Raw genomic sequence first — 22,361 nt, 5'->3', positions numbered from 1 at the left:
AACCTGGTTCATGCTTTTCTGCCCATTCAGGTTAGTGAATGGAAATTTGCCTCTGCACAACAAAGAAGTGTCATTTCTCTTCACATACAAGGAACAAAACGTTAAGTACCTTTTCTTCTCAGCCTACTAAAAATAGATACAGCGGGAAGAAAATGAAAGCACTTTCCAGCCAAACAAATGCACTACCAGTGATGCTCTGCAGACAACTGCCTGTTACAGAAGATAGTGGGGAAGAACTTGGACATCAAGACAAGCTATAGATGGTTCATCAGAAGGAAAATCGAACTGTAGCAGATGCCTTTTTAATTCTTATTTTTCCATACCTGTGACGTTGCATGGATTATAGTCAGTAGAATAATACCCTTGGCATAAATTAAACGACAAATTTCCCAGCTTCACTGTATGTGGTTCTGAGTCAGTGTTATCCTGTCTGAGCAGGGCACTTATATCTATTCATTTATTTAAAAATATTCTTATACTGATTTTCAATTAAAACGTGCAGAAGTGGTTTGCAAAAATTAAAACGTCCCCTAAGTATGTTAGGGCTGGGGGCAGGGAGGGAGACAAACGCGCACACAGTAAATAGTTATTTAATAAATTAGTTAATGGAGGGAAAATAGAAAAGCTTTAACCAGCATTTGCAAAGGAATTAGAAATAGAGGCACATGTCCCAAGGACGCCCCAAAGTGCTGGGGTGGCAACAATGATATTAAAGGCTATGATTCTTGTGATAGCCTTTGCGTGGAGATGGAGCTCAATCGTAGAAGGATCAAGGTGATTCAAGCACTTGAAAAAGGCTTGACAGGGTTAAAGAAATTGAAAAGTTGTCCGAAAGGTGTAAAGATAGAGGTAATTTACATTACACAACAATTCAGAAAGATTAGAAATTTTGAGGACTCAAAATAGAGGAAGGAGGTGAGGTCAATATGTGTATAGGTATAATTTTTTTTGTTTTTTTGTTTTTTTCCTTTTTATTGCTGTTTTTTTGTGTGTGTGTGTGTGTGTGTGTGTGTGTGTGCGCGCGCGTGCGTCCTATTTGTATTTTTTGTTTAGGAAGTTATGTTTTTATTCTTTGTTTTTATTTTGTATTGCATATTCAATAAAAAGAAGAAAAGAAAAGAAAAAGGCTTGACAGGGCTCCAGTCAAGTACCCAAATCTGCCACTTCCCCCTTCCCCACCCCTCAGTCCAAACACCAAACTTTGGATAATGAAGCAAAACAGAGCAGCCGTGGAGTTTAAAGCTCCTAGAACCCTAGCAGAGCATTTTTTTCCTAGCAGGGACAATACTGGGACCTTGGGTGTTCTGAGAAATACTGCACTGTTGTAAGCAGCACCGTGGCAACCCCAGAACTATGGAAGGTCCTGTGGAACAAAAGGCTCTTTGCCTTCTCTCCATTCCCAACCCTTAAACAGGAAGTGTTAATCAAAGTGTCTGCCAGCACAAGTCATGCCTGAAGCTGCTTTATGTGAATGATCCAGTTCTCATGGTAGGAAACCACAGACACAAACAGCTGGATCCAGTGGCATCGCAACATACAAATCCCTAGTAATTTTATTTCCGCAATCCTTTCCCCAATGCTTTTTAATATCTTTATGCGCCCCCTTGCCCAGATTGTCCGGAGTTTTGGGCTGGGTTGTCATCAATATGCTGATGACACCCAGATCTATCTGTTGATGGACGGCTGCCCTGCCTCAGCCCCGGACACACTCACCAGGTGCTTGGAAGCTGTGGCTGGATGGCTACGTGGGAGCCGACTGAAGTTAAATCCTTCGAAGACAGAGGTCCTCTGGCTAGGTCGGGGCGACATGGGGTTGGGGGGCCAACTCCCATCTTTTGCAGGGGCTCAATTGGTACCAGCGCCTTCTGTCAAGAGTTTGGGTGTAACCTTTGACGCCTCCCTTTCCATGGAGGCGCAGGTTGCATCCACAGCAAAGGTGGCATTTTTCCATCTCCGCCGCATCAAGCAGTTGGTCCCTTACCTCTCTCGCCCCGATCTGGCCACAGTGATCCATGCGACGATCACCTCCAGGCTTGACTATTGTAACTCGCTCTACGCAGGGTTGCCCTTAAAGCTGACCCAGAAACTCCAGCGGGTGCAGAATGCCGCGGCGAGGCTCCTTACAGGGTCCCGGCCGTGGGATCACATTCATCCAGTGCTTTACCAGCTGCACTGGCTCCCGGTGGAGTACAGGATCAGGTTTAAGGTGCTGGTTTTGACCTTTAAAGCCCTATGCGACTTGGGACCCTCGTACCTACGGGACCGCCTCTCCTGGTATGCCCCGCGGAGGACCTTAAGGTCCACAAACAATAATATTCTGGAGATCCCGAGTCATAAGATGGCTAGATTGGCCTCTACTAGAGCCAGGGCCTTTTCAGTACTGGCCCCAACCTGGTGGAACGCTCTTTCCCAGGAGACCAGGGCCCTGCGGGATTTGTCATCTTTCCGCAGGGCCTGCAAGACAGAGCTGTTCCGCCGGGCCTTTGGGTTAGACTCAGCCTGACCCCTGTGTTTTTCTCCCTCATGGCTTGGATTTATGGCCTACTTGAAATGAGGCTGCACTTTAAATTTTAATACTGTATTTTAATCTGTATTTTAACTAATTGTTTTTATGTTTTATTGTGGTTCTGTTGGTGTCAGCCACTTATGGCCTACTTGAAATGAGGCTGCACTTTAAATTTTAATACTGTATTTTAATCTGTATTTTAATTAATTGTTTTTATGTTTTATTGTGGTTCTGTTGGTGTCAGCCGCCCTGAGCCCGGTTTTTGACTGGGGAGGGCGGGGTATAAATAAAAATTTATTATTATTATTATTATTATTATTATTATTATTTTATTCTGGATATGTTACTCTGAAATGCTCAACACAATACGTACTCATATTCCTGTCTACTCAGAATTAAGTCCCAATGAGTTCAGAGTTGGATTTACTCCCATGTAAGCATGCTTAAGAATGCCCTATGTGTATTGTAACTCACAAGGGATAACTCTTCTGTGGTAAGTGATCTTTAATATGCTCTTAGCCATTCTTGAGTAGTGAGTCCTTTGATTGTTCTATACTACTTTTAATGGGTTAAAAATGTTTTTATATTGCTGTGCATAGTCCTGATATTTTATAAGAAAGTGGTATATAAATATTTTTATTAAAAAATTATAGTTTTCCTTGGTTTTCCCTATATGTAAAAAAGGAATAACAATCACCATACTTATCACTGGACATTACCCATATATTATTAACCAAGGAGAGACAGAAGGGATGGAGGTTTGAGTCAGAATTGTGGCACAAAGAATCAGATCAAATGCCCATCTTGTCTCATATATTGTTTCCCACAGTGTCCTAACAAATGCTTCCAGAAAAAAACTAGCGCTAATACGCCCAGGAACCTCACCAAAATGCTGGAGAGGGTGCACCACAACAGCCACATATTTCCACATGTGGTGGGAGTGCACCAAAATCCAATTATTCTGGATGACAACCATACGAGAAATATGTAAAATAACTAAGCAAACACTAGAAATAACCCCAGAACTGGCCTTACTAAACATCTTCCAAGACAATAATGCTCACCTACACCACAAAGAACTCATAACACACTTACTCACAGCAACCAGAAACATCATAACCAGACACTGGAGAGATCTGTCAGGAGTAAGCATGGACCAATGGTGCCAAATAGTATGGGAAACAGCCCTACTAGAAAAATGAACCAATAAGCTGAAACTGACACGGGGACAAATAGAAGAAGACGGCTTCACCCCGGTATGGCTCCCCTTTATCACATACACAGCCCAACAAGACAATGACAAAAATCCACCAACAGCATACAAATCAATATGGCTAACCTGATCCAAAACACCCACCCACCCCCACTCACACACGAAACAAAGACCACCACAGCCAATCACAAATGAGCAATCATATCCTAGGCCAACTCCAACATCCCTCACCACCAAAGGAACATAAGGGAACAGCAGAGAACCAGTACAAGCGACGCTGACAAAAAAAAACCCCACATACATTAAATAAAATAGAAACATCGTCACCTGACCCCACCCCCACCCATCTTTCCCCCATCTACCTCTTTCCCCCTTTTCCCCCAATGTCTCAACAAATGAAACTGATCTGTAACGAGAGACATTGCACATACTTTTGTAAATCAAGAAAATCTTTAATTAAAAAAAAATTGCTTCCAGAAAGTCCATGGGCATTTCTCATATTCCAATTTTGGGAAAACATTTCTTTAAAAATTATTCATGCGTTCATCCATCACACACATATTTGCTCCAATGAGATCAGAGTGACTTGGGAAAATGCAGTTTGGACAATCCAAAAATGCAAGACCAGATCTGAACTTCAGGCAGGCTTCAGAAAACTTCAGCAATTAGAAATTTACTTGCCTCTGGTTTCATCATTTCACAAAGGCAGGTCTGCAAAGCCAGAAACAATGGCCAACAGCCATCTTTTTCTGATCCAGAATGTTCAGTTCCTTTCTCTTAAGAACATGGCTCACTGCGCATTCTCTGTGTTACTACAGTAAAGATTGTCAGGCAAGAAGGGTGAATTCCTTGAGGACAAACAATGGGGTAGGTTAATAATATTTCACTAGTGTAAACATAGAGCAACCAGCTACAATTTCTCATCCTGTTGCCAGTTTCTAAAACAACACAGCTAGTGACTTAAAGTTTATCTTTTGCTTATGCCCTCGGTCAAATGAGTCCAAAGAAATTACAGATTATTAAAGGTTTTGCTGTTAGATTTCTACAAATACCTGTAGGACGATCACTGTGTGGTTTTACTTCAGGCAATACCTGGACAAAACCTTAGATCCCAAGATCAGGTGATATGTCTCAAGGCAACCTTATTGGTGATGGTTGCTGTTTGACATGCAGAGCTACTCTGGGATGCTTTGAATTGTAGAAAACCAAACAAGGAAGGAGCACACTGTCTCTCTCTCTTTCACAAACACACAACCTAAGGATGGCATGCTCCAGGTGTATATTTGTGTGTCTCTGGATGAACAGGAACAAAGGGAGCAGACAGCAGCCAAAGTTTCTGGAGGATGGAGCAGGGAAGGAGTGTAAGTAATAGAGGGCTGCCTCTCTAAGGGTTTGAAGTCAACCAGTGACTATGATATGGCTTTCTCTTGCAGTGTTTGTTCTGACAGTGAGTCTCCACCTCTACTCTACTTGTATATGTGAAAATCAACTAAGGGACACAGGTGGTGCTGTGGTCTAAACCACTGAGTCTCTTGGGCTTGCCAATTGCCAATCAGAAGGTCAGCAGTTTGCTTCCCCATGACAGGGTGAGCTCCCGTTGCTCTGTCCCAACTCCTGCCAACCTAGCAATTCGAAAGCATGCCAGAGCAAGTAGATAAATAGGTACCACTGCATAAACTGTTTCTGTGCACTCTGGTTTCCATCACAGCGTTCCATTGCGCCAGAAGCGGTTTAGTCATGCTGGTCACATGGCCCAGAAATGCCAGCTCCCTCGGCCTGAAAGCGAGATGAGCACTGAAACCCTATCGGCACCTTTGACTGGACTTAAGCATCCAGGGGTCCTTTACCTTTACCTTTACCTTTACCAAATCAACTCATACTCCAAAATTACACAACCCTCAAGTGATGGATAAATCAGTTTAGGATCATGGCACAAATGTTGGCATCTTCATGACTGAGCCAATTAGATAGATAGATAGATAGATAGATAGATAGATAGATAGATAGATAATTTATTACGGTCGGAGACCAGCATATAAAACACACTTGGAGGTACAACCCCAAAAGGAACACAAACATTTAAAACAAAATAATAATAAAATCCTTCCAGCAGCACCTTAGGACTGCTATCTGCCAGCCTGACTGGAACTGGTCGCAGAGGATCAGTGGGGCTATTCCTCGGGGGAGCAGATTCAATGACAGCCATTTGTAGATTGATGTTAGGCAGATATAAGCCTCCACTCTCATCATCCCTGTTTCTAGTCTGACCCATGCATTTGAAATGCATCTGGGGACTTGTAGGAGAGCTCCAAGAAGTTTGGATTGAACTCTCTCAAAGGGGGAGAAAGCAGAGGAAGGTGGGCCCAGAAATGATCCATAGAGGAGCTGTGCCAACATTTTGGCTTTGTATAATTTTAGGGCCGCGGGAACTTGGGCTCTGAAGAATTTAAGAATACAGTTTGCAGTTTTTTTCGCAGAGCTCCCGATGGAGTGTTTATGTGAAGTTCGTTGGCTCCTGAAGCCTGTACCACCATTCCTAGGTACTTATAATTTGTGACTTGTTCTAATTTATGGCCTTGAAGTTCCCAGCTTCTAAGCTTTGGTTTTTTCCTGAAAGCGAGTATCTTAGTTTTTTTGATAATTAATTTTGAGATATTCAATTTCACAATATGCTACGAGCTTTCTTAATGCTCTTTTGAGTCCAATAGGGGTTCGAGATAGGATTACCGCATCATCAGCATATAACAGAACCGAAATATGCCAATTTGCAAACTTCGGGGGCGGAATTCTAAGTCACTGAGTGCAGATACTGTACTAAGTTAATTTAAATAAAAATGGAATATTAGAGGGGCCAAAAGGCACCCTTGCCCAACTCCCTTGAAGGTTTTAATGGGGTCTGTTAGGTGGCTACACCTGACTCTGAGAGCCGTGTTTGCGTGCAGACCTGAATTAAGAACAGAAGCCTTCTATCTATATAGTAGTACCCTGTAGTCTGTCCCTGCACAAATGTTGACATCTCCATGACTGAGCCAATAATGATTTCATTTACTGCTTTATGCATGTCAATATTTTGCTTGACACTTTGCTTCCAGATCAAGAAAGCATGGCAGTCTTTGCTCCTTCCCTTATTAGTATACAAGCAACAAGGTCTAAGATGAGAGAGGAGATTGGTGGCAATTGCTGTTGATGTCATAAAACTAATGGCTCAGCCAAGCAGGTGGATTTAGGAGCAGTATCCCCAAGCGGTAGATTGCCCACACACAGTCTGTGACTTTCCTTTGCCCCTCAGATTTCCAACATATGCAAATAATCTCATCTATACCAGCAAAGGGGTTCAGGAGGAGAAGCAGCCGTAGATGTATGGAACATTATTTGATAAAATAATTGTATCTCTATACAAATAAAGAACTACAGTGTGTTTTTCTGCCTCGAAAAGGATTAAGCAGTGGGAGCAATCATATCAACAAGCTCTTTCTTGTAGACATATGGGCTTCCTAAAAAGCTGTCCAATTATGAGAGCTCTGTCAAGTACATTCTACAAATCCAGGTACAATTGGCACCTAGTATGTTCTGGTTGAATGCAGCACTCTTCATAATATTGGCTTCATGTGAAACCTCATAGTAAAGCACAGTTGCTTAAACCCATGCATTTCCTTATCTTTCTCTTTCAAAAACATGTTTGTTTCCATATTTAGCTACCTCCACAATTAATTCAACAATGAAACTTATCAGATCACATCAGTATCCATGGCATGCTGTGTCTTTGTGTACCTATAGAGAGGATGAGTCATTTGGCTATTCACCAGCCATTTTTCATAAGTATTGCTCTATGCTACCTTACAGATGTCTTTGCAACATCGTGCAGAGGCGGACTTAGTGCAGCGCAAGCAGTTCCCCCATGAAGACTGGGCACTAAGCCGGGGGGGGGGCACCACAGGGTGTCACAACTATGATCTAGTGCACATGCAGAATGGAAGGCAAGAGGCAGGGGGCACTGAAATTTGAAAGACCTAAGTCCATTCTGGTCTGTCTCTCATCAAAGAGTACTTGCCCCAAACTTGGACATTGCATCCAGGAATTCTTCTTGTATATACCTATTCTATTTTTCCTTGCCAACCCACACTAACAGCATTTGAGTTAAATATTCCCTGTCTTTTTTGACACTTCATAAGAACTATAGCAAATTTCTAAGGAAATGACAAAAGCTTACCCGCTCTTTTTATGTAGTCATCGTGCAGAGACCAATTTAATTGTTTATAACAAAAGTCACTCAAGTGTTAAGAAGCAGAGGTGCTCCTGAGGAATAATCACATCTGGTCTGAAGCTTGATTGGGGAGAGGGACCTTATTCTGTCCTTCCATAAATGACAACTCTGTCTAAACATTTCTGAGATTTATACATGTAAGATTGTTTTAAATTTTTCATAACAAAGGCAGATTGTTTCCAAAGCTCTTACAGTCTTTGGGTGGGGAGGGAGATATATTTCACCACACTGTTATATAGGGCAGGAACAAAGGAGGCTGCCATACACCAGGGCTTTGGGCCATCCAGCCTAGCACTGCCAACACTGATGGACAAAGTTTCTCCAAGGTTTCAGATGGGAACCAGAAAAAGGTATTTGTAATGTGTTCATAGTTATTCCTGACTAAGGGGTCCTGGGCAAGTTTCTTTATGAGTGGTAGAATCATTGCCCCTGATGTAATGAAGCATTAACAATGCCCTGGATCCAAACCATCAGCCCCTCTCTGCTAGATTTAATAAGCCAAGAGGGGCAAGGGTCGAGAGGGCACGTGGCTGAGCATATAGCCGCAAGCACCTTGCCCGCATCAGATGACGACATAAGATAAAGCTGATTGCACAGAACATCACCAACTCTGCAACTGAAACAACTACAGAGTTAAAGTCACTCCAATGATGAGCAACTTTATCCTCAAATTGTGTAGCCAATTTGATCACTGTGGGTCATCAATTTTTTTAAGAGGACAACTCCCCCACAGTGGAAGTTAGCAGCCCCCAGACTGTTCAAAATAACCCTGCTGGTTGACTACTAGAAGATGCAATGCAAGCTGCAAAATGAGCCTTCTTCACAGGTAACACTGCCACATGGTAGGTATGATTATGTGTGCTAACCGGGGTTCAGTCGATTTCAGCATGAGACCACATACGCTCTAGTTTTTGTCTGGCTTGCTTCATAGTCCAATGCCCCCCCCCCAAAAAAAAATACCAAGCAGCTACTCAGGCTCCACAATGCTGCAGAGGATGCTCAGGAGTGTTCATGTTATCATCCCACTTCATCTATCCATTCCATTGCGAAACCAGGGCTTCAACAGAATCACCAGGTTTCTCCGATGAAAAACCACCCAGAGGCTTCAGGAACACATCATATTCCTAGTTACAGGTAGGTAGCTGTGTTGGTCTGACATAGTCAAAACAAAATAAAATAAAATCCTTCCAGTAGCACCTTAGAGACCAACTAAGTTAGTCATAGGTATGAGCTTTCGTGTCTGAAGAAGTGTGCCTGCACACGAAAGCTCATACCTATGACTAACCTAGTTGGTCTCTAAGGTGCTACTGGAAGGATTTTTTTTATTTTGTTTTGACATCATATTCCATCGGTCTCCGAGGTCAGGCTGTCTGAACGGGTCTGAACCCTGACAAGGGAGTGCATTGCACACACACACCCTACCCTCAGTTCATCCCAAATCACTCAAGGTAAAGACTACATTGAGGATGTCCAATGATCAATTATATGGGGCAATCCCATAGTTCTCATGAAAGCCATGGAATTCCGTGCTGGCTAGCCTCCACATGGATGCTGAAGTCACCTAGAACTATTGTCCTGAGGTTTTCCAACACCACACTAGAGATCATCCTAGCCAGCTTGGACTGGTTGCTGCTGGGCAACAGAGGAGTCAACAGAGCAGCAGCACCTGCAGCCTGTCTCTTTGACCCAAAACCAGGTGCCCCTGAACCCATCCCATGCTTAAGAGGTTTTCTGGTAAAAGAGATGATGCATCTATGAACAATAACAATGCACACACCCTCAACCCCTGCATTTATCAAATGGAAACCCAGCACAGCTGTCTGCCTGCATGCTTTCAATCAGGGTTGGGCCCTCCGAATGTTCCTGGACTATAACTCCCATCATCCCTGGCTATTTGCTATGCTGGCCAAGGCCGTTGGGACCAAGATGCCTTAGCAACATCTGGAGTGCCCAAGCTCACCATCCCTGCCTTAGATCCATCACCTCGTTTGTTTCCTGACTGGTGGGAAATGTGTCATCGTAGGCATTTGTGTATTCGAATAGTACCATTTGGAGAATTTTCTTCCTTCTCCGCAGGCATGGTGCTTGAGCCACAGCCCCTTCTGTTCCTTCCTCGCCCCCTCAGCACTGAGTCACAGTAAGATCCTGTACCCTTTCCTACAAATTGGTTTGTTTTGGCTAGAACTGGGTGGACACATATGTTGCCACCTGCTGCAAGTTCTTAACTCCGCAACAGCTTGGTTTTTGATCTCTGAACAATTTGTTCGGTGGGGAAGGTAGAAGCTGCAGGCAGTGGGGTGCTCTGTGCTGCTCTCGATACTGAGCAACAGTAGGGCTCTTCTTCCCAGATAAATAACTACCAACTGTGGTCTAATACTAGACATCGATCTTGTACACATAGTAGGTTTTGTATTGGAGATGCTGAAGGATGTTGCCAGTAATTCTTACTTTCTTACCTGCTGCTTTCCATGGATGACTGACCCTGCTGCCCAGACACCATTTCCCCCCCTGGCTGTCTAAAGGATATCTGCATATATAGTAGGGGCCCATTGCTCAAAGGATGCTGTGCTATAGGAACAGAGGAAGCTTATACCAGTGGTCCTCAACCTTGGGCCTCCAGATGTTTTGAGACTACAATTCCCATCATCCCTGACCACTGGTCCTGCTAACTAGGGATCATGGGAGTTGTAGGCCAAAAACATCTGGAGGTCCAAGGTTGAGGACCACTGGCTTATACCATAACAGATCATTGGTCCATCCTGTTGAGTACAGTGGTACCTTGGTCCTCAAACTTAATTCATTCCAGGAGTCCGTTCCACTCCCAAAATGGTTTGAAAACCAAGGTGCAGCTTCCAATTGGCTGCCAGAGCTTCCTGCACTCAATCGGAAGCCGCGGAAGCCACGTTGGACGTTCGGCTTCCGAAAAATGTTTGCAAACCAGAACAGTCACTTCTGGGTTTGCAACGTTCGGGAGCTGATTTGTTCGGGAGCTAAGCTGTTCAGGAGCCAAGGTACCACTGTACTTTCCTCACTGATGGGCAGCAATTCTCCATGGTTTCAGACAAAGGACATTCCCAACCCTACCCCGAGATGCTGAGAATTGAACCTAGAGCCTTCTGCGTGCAAAGCCACTGAGTTACAGTTCCTTTATAGTTCAGAGGTCATGTGCCCATATGCAATTTCCAGGCAAATTATGATGTGCAGCGTAAATTAATAACGCAGAGTCTTCTTCAGTAAAAGAATAAAAGCTTTACTGAGTTAAAGTAAACTTGTTTGCAAATAACAGCATAGTGAACAGAAGATTAAATTAGCTTCAGAGCATACACAGAGTTATGAAGTATCTTCAGCCACTGAACTGATTCTGCCCACCCAATGCTTAGCCCTTGGATCTTTTGGAATGAGAAGAACTATAAAAGGGTTTCTGTTCCAGCTGTTTCTTGCTTGAGCAACATTATTTTCCAGAGCTCTGGTGTGCTCCTGTATTCTCAGTTATTCTGCAATCCTGAGTTCCTGCCTCCCAATTCGCCCTGGCATACTCATTGGCCGAGCTTTTTATTTACTTATTTGCTTATATCCTGCTTTTCTCATCTTGGGACTCAGCTACACAGCTGCAAATAAGTGTGTTGTAAAATGCAATATACAATGTGACACTAGATGGCGACAGTGAGCTATGGCAAATTAAATGTATTTTTCAAAAAAAAAAGCATTTTCACAGCATATATATATATATATATATATATATATATATATATATATATGCATGTGTAGATTCCACCTTGGTCTCAAAGTGGCTTACAATGATTAAAATATGTAATTTTATAACATAGATTAAAGGTAGCTTAAGCTCAGAGACCGTGCCTGGCCCAAGATGGTACCATGAGCTTCATGGCCAAGTGGAGACTGGCCCACCACTTTATTCCATATTCCAGAAAGCAGGCCTATAAGTAAATAAACTGGAGGAAGTTAGCTTTTGTGTCAATGGCTAAAGGTAAAGGGACCCCTGACCATTAGGTCCAGTTGTGACCGACTCTGGGGTTGCGCGCTCATCTCGCATTATTGGCCGAGGGAGCCGGCGTATAGCTTCCAGGTCATGTGGCCAGCATGACAAAGCCACTTCTGGCAAACCAGAGCAGCACATGGAAACACCGTTTACCTTCCCACTGTAGTGGTTCCTATTTATTTACTTGCATTTTGACGTGCTTTCGAACTGCTAGGTTGGCAGGAGCTGGGACCAAGCAACAGGAGCTCACCCCGTCACAGGGATTCGAACTGCCGACCTTCTGATCAGCAAGCCCTAGGCTCAGTGGTTTAACCACAGCGCCACCTGGGTCCCTGTTGTGTGAATGGCTACTAGCCACAATCTCTATGTTCTACCTCCACTGCCAGAGGAAGTGTGCCTCTGAATGCCAGTTGCTGAGAGTCACAAATAGTGAGAGTGCTGTTGTGCTCAGGTCCTGTTTGGAGGCTTCCCACAAGCATCTCGTTGGCCACTGTGAGCACAGGATTCTGGACTAGATGGGCCACTGGACAGATCCAGCAAGACTCTTCTTCTGCTTTTAGTTTTATTCATTAAGAGTTTAATGTTTGCTTCCTCCCATCTGGCTTCATGGTAGAATTGGGAGTTTGAACCAAACTCTCTCTGGCAGAAGTTGAGCACTCTGCTCACTTCACTACAGTCGCTCCTTTCATATTCAACTATTTTAACAACCTTCAATATTTTACTTTAGGATCAGACAAGCTTCACTGAATTGCCTTGCCAGATATATGCAATATCTGTTTTAAAAAAAGGAAGAAAAGGGAGACCTGTCTGGGAAATGTAAATTGCAAATCCCAAAGGTAGGCTCTGATATGAAGAATGAGGAAATTGCTTTCTCTATTTTGGCATGACCTTTTCTTCCCCTTGCATGAATTCTATGGGGGTTTTTTTTAAGGGGGGGAAATGAATCTCGTTTTATTCAAACAGGAAGCAACTGAAGCCTGTATGGAGCTCCTGGAAGTATTTAAATATGTATAGAGAAAGCAGTGAAAAGCACAAGGATTTTAAGAATAGGGTTCTGTTCCTTCACTATGAAATCTAGTCTTCTCCGACCCTGAGTTGTTGTTTTATTTAAAAAACCAGTTTATTCATTTATCAGCACACTGTGTCAGTTATGAAGGAGTCTGTAGGACTGTAGGATTTAAAACGGGGGCCATGTTGTTTCCCTGCTCCCACCTCAGCCATATTAAAAGGGTTAACAATAAATGGTCATAAATAAATGGCAGATTCTCTTAAAAGTTGCACCGGAGTTATTTAATTCCTTGCCACCAAGTTCTATTCACAACTTTCCCTATTCATGCAGTTATTTGAATCACAGCAGAAGTTCAGGGTCAGTGGCGAAAAAGTCACTGCTGTTGCTTAACTGTCTCCTGACTCAACCCATTTGCTGCAGGATTATCTAAGGGGATTATGGGAGGAAAGAAGGTGTGCGAAGCATGAACAAAAAGTAAACCTTAAATAGTTGTCTGGAAGCTGTTAATGCAGAGGACAACCCCAATGGGAATGTATCTCCAATGGGAGGGAGTTGTATATTAGGGTGCCAAGATGAAAGAAGAAAAAGGCCTTATCTATGCTGTCATAAACTGAATTTCAGCCATTGATGGAACTGCAAACAGGGAGGTCAGGCACGGGTCCCTAGAGGTCAGGCACGGGTCAGCAGGTATGGGAGAGGCTGCCCTTCAAATACTTGGTGTCAGGAGTATGGGCAGGAGTCAGGCTCTGGGGCCTGTAGTAATTTGCAGGACTGGGGCCTGCCTCAGCTTGTGCTGGAGAAGCAAGGAGTGGCCACTCAGGTGAGGCCTCATCTTGTGCTGGAGAAACAAGGAGTGACCACTCAGGTGAGGCCACTTGATACCTCACTGCACCTGGTGGCAGGAGATGGGAGGGATAAAAGCTCAGCATTTCCCTTCAGCTCTTTGCTACAGCAAGTCTATCCCTGCCTGGTTGCATCTGGCCTCTTGCTCCTTGGACCCTTGCCTTGCCGGTGCCTTGCTCCTTGGACCCTTGCCTTGCCGACGCCTTGCTCCTTGACCCTGTGACTGCCTGCTGCTGGACCCTCAGCCCTGCACCTGTTCCTGCTTCTACACCACCATCTTGCCTCTGGTCCTGACGTCCTCAGCCAGGGCTTCAACCGCCCACTGACTGGACCATGACACTTGGGCCCCAAGCTATATAGGACTTGCATATCAAGATCAACCACTTAAATTGGACCAGGTACCAAACAGGCAGGCAGTATAGTTCCCTAAGGATCAGTGGCACATTATTGCATTTAGTGGCACCAATTAATAGCCTGGTAGTTGCATTCTTGACCAGCTGCAGCATCCAGACCTGTGTTTAACAAGAGTCCCATGTGGAGTGTGAGGTTACAAGAGCATGTGTCACTGCTTTAGGAGTGCCCCAAGCTATTATTTCAGGAGAGAGACTGCAACTAGATCCAGAGCAAGCCATTAGCTCATTTCCTGGACCCAGAGACACCTGCCATGAGTTCCCCCATTTTATCAAGATTCTATCTCAGTTTATTGGACCATCACTGCCTCCAGATTCTGACCCAACATCTCCACAGCCTCTTCTAATTCAAATGGAGAAAAAGAGCTGGGTGTCATACACATACTGGTGACATCATACTTCCAACTCCCTGGATGACAGTTCCTAATGGCTTCCTATAGATCTTACACTGGTAACCTCTGGCCCATGGGCCGGATACGGCCCACGGAGGCCGTTTATCTGGCTCACGAGCTGCCCAGTCACTCAGCCGCCTGCTCAGCAAGTCCCCCATGTGCTGTGCTAAACTGGCGCAGCGCAGTGCGGGGACTTGCCAAGTGGGGCTGGAAATGACGCCTGCGCAGACACTGGAAATCACTTCTGCGCAGCCACAGAAGCCATTTCCAGCGCCCCGGACATGGGCAGCACAGTGCCGGAAATCACTTCTGCGCATGTCCGGCCCGTGTCCAGCCCACAGCCAGAAAACGTTGCCAATGCCTGATATAGATGTATAAAAAGCATGGAGAACCAGATATAAGTCTGCAGAACACCCTCCTTTGTAGGGTAACACTTCAGCTGTCAAGGGGCTGAAGAAGAGCCTCCCGGTGCTTCTCTCTGGTTTCAGTCCTTGAAATAGGAGTGAGACCACCATAATATGGTGCCCCCAACTCTCAACCCTCTAAGGCAATCAGGTAGCATGCCATAATCAATATCGAAAATTGCAGAGATCAAGCATTCCTTCTCCACCCAGGTGCCATAGGTGGGGGCAATTTTCTGGGGAAACTCAGATCATTTCCCCTGAGAAGAGCTTTGGAAAGCTTACCCATATCTAGTTTCTGGATATATTACAGATTAAATCCCCTCCTTGCCACCAAAAAAGAGCAGAATATTTTAGGAGTTTTTGATGTGGTTTCTTTTGTGTATCTCATAATAAGCAGAGATGCAGGTTCTTCCCCTCGTGAATAGTGGTGGTGCACTGTTCCCTCCTTGAATGGCGTCCCCAATTTCCAGTTTCCAAATACCAAATTCCTTTTGTAAAATTATTTTTATTATGTCAGATGAAAGTGTATAGCATCCTAAGTGACGTGAAGTCCACCCAGCTGCAAAAAGGACTTTCAGTTTTCCTGCTTCCTCCTTCAACCCCTGGTACAGCTCTAAAACCTACACCAGAGGGTCCGCAACAAAATCAAGTAGGTGTCTGTTCTGCAATTTTGTGCAACAACACCACTTTCTGCTCCAGCATGTTGGGTTATCCACTGGATGTGGTAGTGAATGTTCCGTTATTATTGGTGGTGGTGGTATCAATACCCTTGTAAACTATCCTACCCAAAAAATAATTCAGGAGGCATCGATGGAGTTATAACGTTTTATCCTCACAACAATCCCCAGGATGTAGGATTAGGCTGAGAAAACTACAACTGATGCAAGGTGAACCACCTAAGTGGAGAAGGTGTTTGTGCCCAGGTACCTAGCATCAAAGTCCAACATGCTATCCATACTATACAACCATCACAACAATCCCACAATGCAGAATTGGGCTTGGAGAGATACCATAGGTTCAAGGTGGACCTTCCAAGCTGAGAAAAATTTTTTACAGGTGATACTCGGAAAATTAGAATATCATCGAAAAGTGCATTTATTTCAGTAACACAACTTAAAAGGCGAAACCAATATATGAGATAGATGCATGACATGCAAAGCAAGATATGTCAAGTCTTTATTTGTTGAAATTGTAATTATTTGTCATTAGGTGGGTCAATTATAAATGGAATGTAATTAATGAAATGTAATAGTGATGTTCATTTTTGTTTATTTTTGTATTATTGTAACTATTTGTTTTATTACTGTGGAATTTCCAAAAGAAGGCATTTTTTAAAAATTAAAAGAAAAAGAAAAAATAATAAGTTGCATTACTGAAATAAATGCACTTTTTGATGATATTCTAATTTTCCAAGTTTCACCTGTATGAGAATTGTAGTCCAACAACCTCTGCAGGGTCACAGGTTCCACATTCTTTCCCTTCAAGAAAGATGAAACTTTTTATACAGGATTTATTTGACAGTGGTAATCAAACAACACAAATTCTCCAAAAGCTTTCCTTATCTGTGTGCAAATGTTTTCACTAGTAAGCTGTGCTGCATTTGGTGATGCCCAGGGTAACTTCATTTCTTACTAAAAGCTCTTTAGTGAGCAACAAGCTATTTTAGAGGGATGTGACTCAGTGTGGACCATAAAGAAGGTCCACACTCAGAGCTGGACCATAAAGAAGGCTGATCGCCGAAGAATTGATGCTTTTGAATTATGGTGCTGGAGGAGACTCTTGAGAGTCCCATGGACTGCAAGAAGATCAAACCTATCCATTCTTAAGGAAATCAGCCCTGAGTGCTCACTGCAAGGACAGATCCTGAAGCTGAGGCTCCAATACTTTGGCCACCTCATGAGAAGAGAAGAATCCTTGGAAAAGACCTTGATGTTGGGAAAGATGGAGGGCACTAGGAGAAGGGGACGACAGAGGCGGAGATGGTTGGACAGTGTTCTCGAAGCTACGAACATGAGTTTGACCAAACTGCGGGAGGCAGTGGAAGACAGGAGTGCCTGGCGTGCTATGGTCCATGGGGTCACGAAGAGTCGGACACGACTAAACGACTAAACAACAACAACAACGACTCAGTGTAAAACGAGCAGCATGTCTTGAGAGCCCTCCCTGAATATTGCTCCAGGCTAACAAGGATAGTGGATGATATGGAAGTCGAAATTGACGGAGAGACTGTTTGTTTTACATATGGATATTAATTACAGCGCAAAATCAGGCAAGTGACCTGAAAAACATTCAAATTGGGAAATAGCCACTTGGCATGCATTCATGAACTGTGACAAGAATTGCAGGGAGATTGTGTCGTCGTTGTGCCCCCCCCCCAGTTTTGTGAAGGCTTATATATTTTGAACGTGAAGGAGAGCATGCTCTCTCGTGTGCTTGGCTTTTAAAAGGCAGAGTAAGCTTCACAGAACTACATAATTAAGGTTTAAACATCCCTGCAGAACCTAGGCTAGAAGCGGAACAAGGCAGATTGTCTTGAATTAATGGATTCCAACAGCCCCTGCCAGCCGTTTACTTTTTTCCCTTTGAATTTTCTCAGGACATCAATTATTACATCCTGTGAAACCATATTTTCTGTTTGATTGGGAAATGATGGCATTTGATAATTTCCTGCACTTTGAAGGGAATGGATAAAGCGGAGAAAGAACCTATTACTGTGCAGAATCAGATATTTATCTTCCAATAACATCTCCCAGATCATGTTCCCATGCTGGGGACTGAGAAGCATTGCAGACTCAGCCTGACAGATTTCCCCAAATGCATTAAATATAAAATCCTATTCCCACTTGCCTGGGAGTAGTACTCCCCACTGAACTCAGCAGCTTTTTACTTCTGCATAGACACGTGTCATCGTTATTCTTATTTATTAAATTTCATTACCACCCTTCATCTGAGGATCACATGGAAAGAACCACAGCAACGCGTGGCTGGGTCAGCTAGTACACACACACACACACACACACACACACACACACACACACATATATATATATATATATATATATATATATATATATATATGATGATTGCTTCCAGATTATTGAGTATTGAACCTGATTTGTCTGTAGGGATGTTGAACAATGTTCCATGATGCTGTGAGCCACTCTTTGCTCCCAAAGGTAACATAAGGCAGTAAGAGCATGGAAGATGGAGATTTTCCAAAAAATTACCAGCTGATTGCAGTTCTCACTGAAGGGCAATGCTGTATTTCAAGACAGTGGAAACATATAAAGGATGTGCAAGCAGAGAGATACCACTGTTATCAGTACTGTAACTGCATCCAGTATGGTTGCAGCAACACTGTGCTGAACAAGGTTCTACTCTGAAGCACATTTTTGCAAAAAATTTCCTCTAATGTGATGCAGTCTTATATGTACTTTCCCTGAATATATATGTATTTTTGTCCACTTTATTTATTTATTTATTTTATAGAGAACAACATTTGGAGATGTGTGAATTCCCAAGAATAGCTGTGTTTCGGTTTATATGTAGTTTCATGCAGTATGCATAAACTAGCTTCATAGTAAAATGCAAATATCAATCCCAATCCCTAACTACTGCCTTCCAAATTCTGCTTCCATTGGTGCAATATGGCCATAGTGCAATATGCCAATATGCCCTTATGGAGTTGAAACTCAGGATCCAAGCCAATGTGCTTCCATTAAATCCAACAGCCTGTTTATGCTGGTTGAAAATCTTGACTGTTGCAGTTCATCTTCTTCTTCACTGTGTGTGTGTGTTTTCCCCATTCCTTCAGACATAGCACCAGTTTACAGCTTACAAGCAAAACAATTTTTTTAGGAGAAAAAGAGAGAGAGAAAAGCAGCAGGGGGGAAAAGAACCTCTTAGCTTTTCTCCCACTCCTGCAGAAGCTACTGTTACTATTCCACTCATCCCGTCCTTTCAGCAAACGACAAACCGCTTGAAGTACAATCAAAAGGCTGCCCACACATGTACCGGCTGACTTGCTTTACATAGACCCAACATACCTCCCCCACATTAGCAGCACCAGAAGCGGCAGCCTCTTCTGAAATGACTAAAAGCAAGACTGAGCCGCTGCATGTAGGATGTGAGATCCAAAGCAGCAATATTTAAAGGAATAGGCAGGGGGAATCTATCTAGATTAAAGGAGATCCCCACCTCTTTCCCACCAGAATGCCCTATAGAGTACTGCTGTGATGCATTGCCCTGGGGAAGGCCTGAGTGCACTTTTAGTATCTGTTCAGTGGCAGTCTCGAAACATGGCTTTTCAGCAATATTTAGCAGAGGCAAGGGGGGGATTAAGTGCACCTATTGAAATGTAGGTGGTGCAATGCTGGAGTTTTCTTGGCAGGGATACTGGAGTGGCTTGCCAGTTCCTTCTCCAGGTGGATCACGTTTAGTCAAAACTCTCCCCTATGACCTGTCCATCTTGGGTGGCCCTGCATGGCATAGCTCATAGCTTCTCTGAGTTATTCAAGCCCCTTCGCCACAACAAGGCATTGATCCATGAAGGGGTCAAAAAAACCAAGATCATGGCCACTGGTCCCATCACCTCCTGGCAAATAGAAGGGGAAGAAATGGAGGCAGTGAGAGATTTTACTTTCTTGGGCTCCTTGATCACTGCAGATGGTGACAGCAGTCCCGAAATTAAAAGACGCCTGCTTCTTGAGAGAAAAGCAATGACAAACCTAGGCAGCATCTTAAAAAGCAGAGACATCACCTTGCCGACAAAGGTCCGTATAGTTAAAGCTATGGTTTTCCCAGTAGTGATGTATGGAAGTGAGAGCTGGACCATAAAGAAGGCTGATCGCCGGAGAATTGATGCTTTTGAATTCTGGTGCTGGAGGAGACTCTTGAGAGTCCCATGGACTGCAAGAAGATCAAACCTATCCATTCTGAAGGAAATCAGCCCCGAGTGCTCACTGGAAGGACAGATCGTGAAGCTGAGGCTCCAATACTCTGGCCACCTCATAAGAAGAGAAGACTCCCTGGAAAAGACCCTGATTCTGGGAAAGATTGAGGGCACAGGGAGAAGGGGACGACAGAGGATGAGATGGTTGGATAGTGTTCTCAAAGCTATGAACATGAGTTTGTCCAAACTGCGGGAGGCAGTGGAAGACAGGAGTGCCTGGCGTGCTATGGTCCATGGGGTCATGAAGAGTCGGACACGACTAAACGACTAAACAACAGCAACAAGTTATTCTGTATTATTTAAAGGAGGAAATCATGTACAGTGGTACCTCGGTTTTCAGACGTCTCAGAAGTCAAACATTTTGGTTTTTCGAACGCCGTAAACCCGGAAGTAAATGCTTCGGTTTTCGAACACGCCTCAGAAGTCGAACATGCCATGCAGCTTCCACTGGTAGTTCTAGTTACAGGTAGGTAGCCGTGTTGGTCTGCCGTAGTCAAAACAAAATTAAAAATAATTCCTTTCAGTAGCACCTTAGAGACCAACTATGTTTGTCATTGGTATGAGCTTTTGTGTGCATGCACACTTAGTTGGTCTCTAAGGTGCTACTGGAAGGAATTTTTTAATTTTGTTTCAGCTTCCACTGAGTGCAAGATCCAGAGTACAACTGTCGGCTCTGGAGTCCTCAGTTTTTGAACGTTTCAGAACTCAAATGGTCTTCCAGAATGGATTACATTTGAAAACCGAGGTACCACTGTATTGTGTGAAGTCTATAGGCCATGTGGCTAGCATTTTTCGGGAAGAGGGCCACAATGACCCATGGATAGCCCGCTGAGGACCTCACATTAGAGGTGTAGCTGAGGTAGAAAAGTGGCTGTTGCAAGAACTGCAGTCAATAATATTAATGGACACATATGTGGGGTATCATGGTAGTCTGTGGGTTCTCCTCCAACCAGTGTGGGTTCATAGTTAGTTCCACTGCCACCTTCATTCCTGAGGCCCAAGGGGTAATAGAGGAGAACAGGGGATCAAGGAGGAGCTCAGGTTGGGGTTGAATGGCTTCATGGGTGGACCAGACAAAGCACACATGAGGTGGGGTTCTTTAGGTTTCTCTTGCAGATGGAGTACTGCAAGTTCCGTTGGAACAGAGTCTTCTGCAGGGTGCCACCCCAAGCTTCTTCCTCCAAAGAGGTCTCCTCAGGGTCTGGGTCAAACCTGACCCTGACATGTTAGCTAGAAAGTCCCTCATTGGCCACAGCCATGAAATCACTAGACTGCCTCAACTGGCTCTGATATGTTGATTTTCTTATTCTGGTTTATAGGTCTGCTGGAAGGCTTACCAAGATACGTGAAGTATTTTTTAAATACTTAATGAACTATATGAATGAAGAGTGTTTATTTTTGTGCTTTGTTTTGTTTTTAGATTGTAAGCCTGAGGGCAGAGTTCCTTCTGTTTAATAAATATACTCAGGAAGTTTAAGGGCATAATAAACCATCACAACAATGATTATAATAATAATGTGTCACTATCAGAGTCTGGTGAGGCAGCTGCCTCAAGTAAAAAATGGAGATTGCAGAATGCACACAAAAAAGTATACATTTCCTACAAAAGAGCCACAAAACTTTTTGATTCCTGAGTATGCTAAAGCTATCCAGTATTAGAAGCACTGGGGAAATGCAGCAGTATTTTATTTTATGTTTATTCACAGGTTTTTATGGGCATGTCCTTTCTACACATTGTTTTTCTCCTTTGTATTCTTGCTTGGAGATCCACATCTGCTGGAATTCTGGGTAGCTAGTAAGGGTAGCAAGTTGGTTATTATGCACCTTGATTCTGAGGGAGAATGTGACCATTTGCTATTCTGTCTCAGGCAAGAAATTATTTAGGGAAAACCCCAGCTGCCATTATGCTTTTTTTTTAGCTGTGTCATGCCAGCACCAAATCAGAATATTGTACGAAAATCTGCAAATCTGCCACCTGCCCCCACCCCTGCACCCACGTATCTCCTGCTTCCTTGTCAAAAATCTTTCTTAGAAAAAAATTAAAATGAATAGGAAAAAGTGTCGAAGATTTGAAAATCAGCCTATCGCACCGGCACTGAAATCAATGGAAAGCCTTAAGCCAGGGGTCCCCAAACTAAGGCCCGGGGGCCGGATGCGACCCAGTCACCTTCTAAATCCGGCCCGCGGACAGTCTGGGAATCAGCATGTTTTTACATAAGTAGAATGTGTCCTTTTATTTACAATACATCTCTGGGTTTTTTGTGGGGCCTGCCTGGTGTTTTTACATGAGTAGAATGTGTCGTTTTATTTAAAATGCATCTCTGGGTTATTTGTGGGGCATAGGAATTTGTTCATTTTTTTTTTTCAAA

The 22,361-nt window shown here is 43.6% G+C and overlaps 1 long non-coding RNA gene across 1 annotated transcript in view; it reads right to left on the bottom strand.

Moving 5' to 3' along the window:
* Positions 1-20,438, bottom strand: part of LOC148686198 (uncharacterized) — a 31,105-nt gene extending 10,667 nt beyond the window's left edge. Inside the window, exon 1 of the long non-coding RNA XR_015949372.1 lies at positions 20,321-20,438. This is a non-coding gene — a long non-coding RNA (uncharacterized LOC148686198). The remainder of the gene's footprint in view (positions 1-20,320) is intronic.
* Positions 20,439-22,361: the final 1,923 nt, after the last annotated feature.

This window comes from Zootoca vivipara, chromosome 3, assembly GCF_965207765.1.
Source record: "Zootoca vivipara chromosome 3, rZooViv2.hap1.1, whole genome shotgun sequence".
Taxonomy (NCBI): Eukaryota; Metazoa; Chordata; class Lepidosauria; order Squamata; family Lacertidae; genus Zootoca; species Zootoca vivipara.
This window is presented reverse-complemented; position numbering and strand designations above follow the sequence as displayed.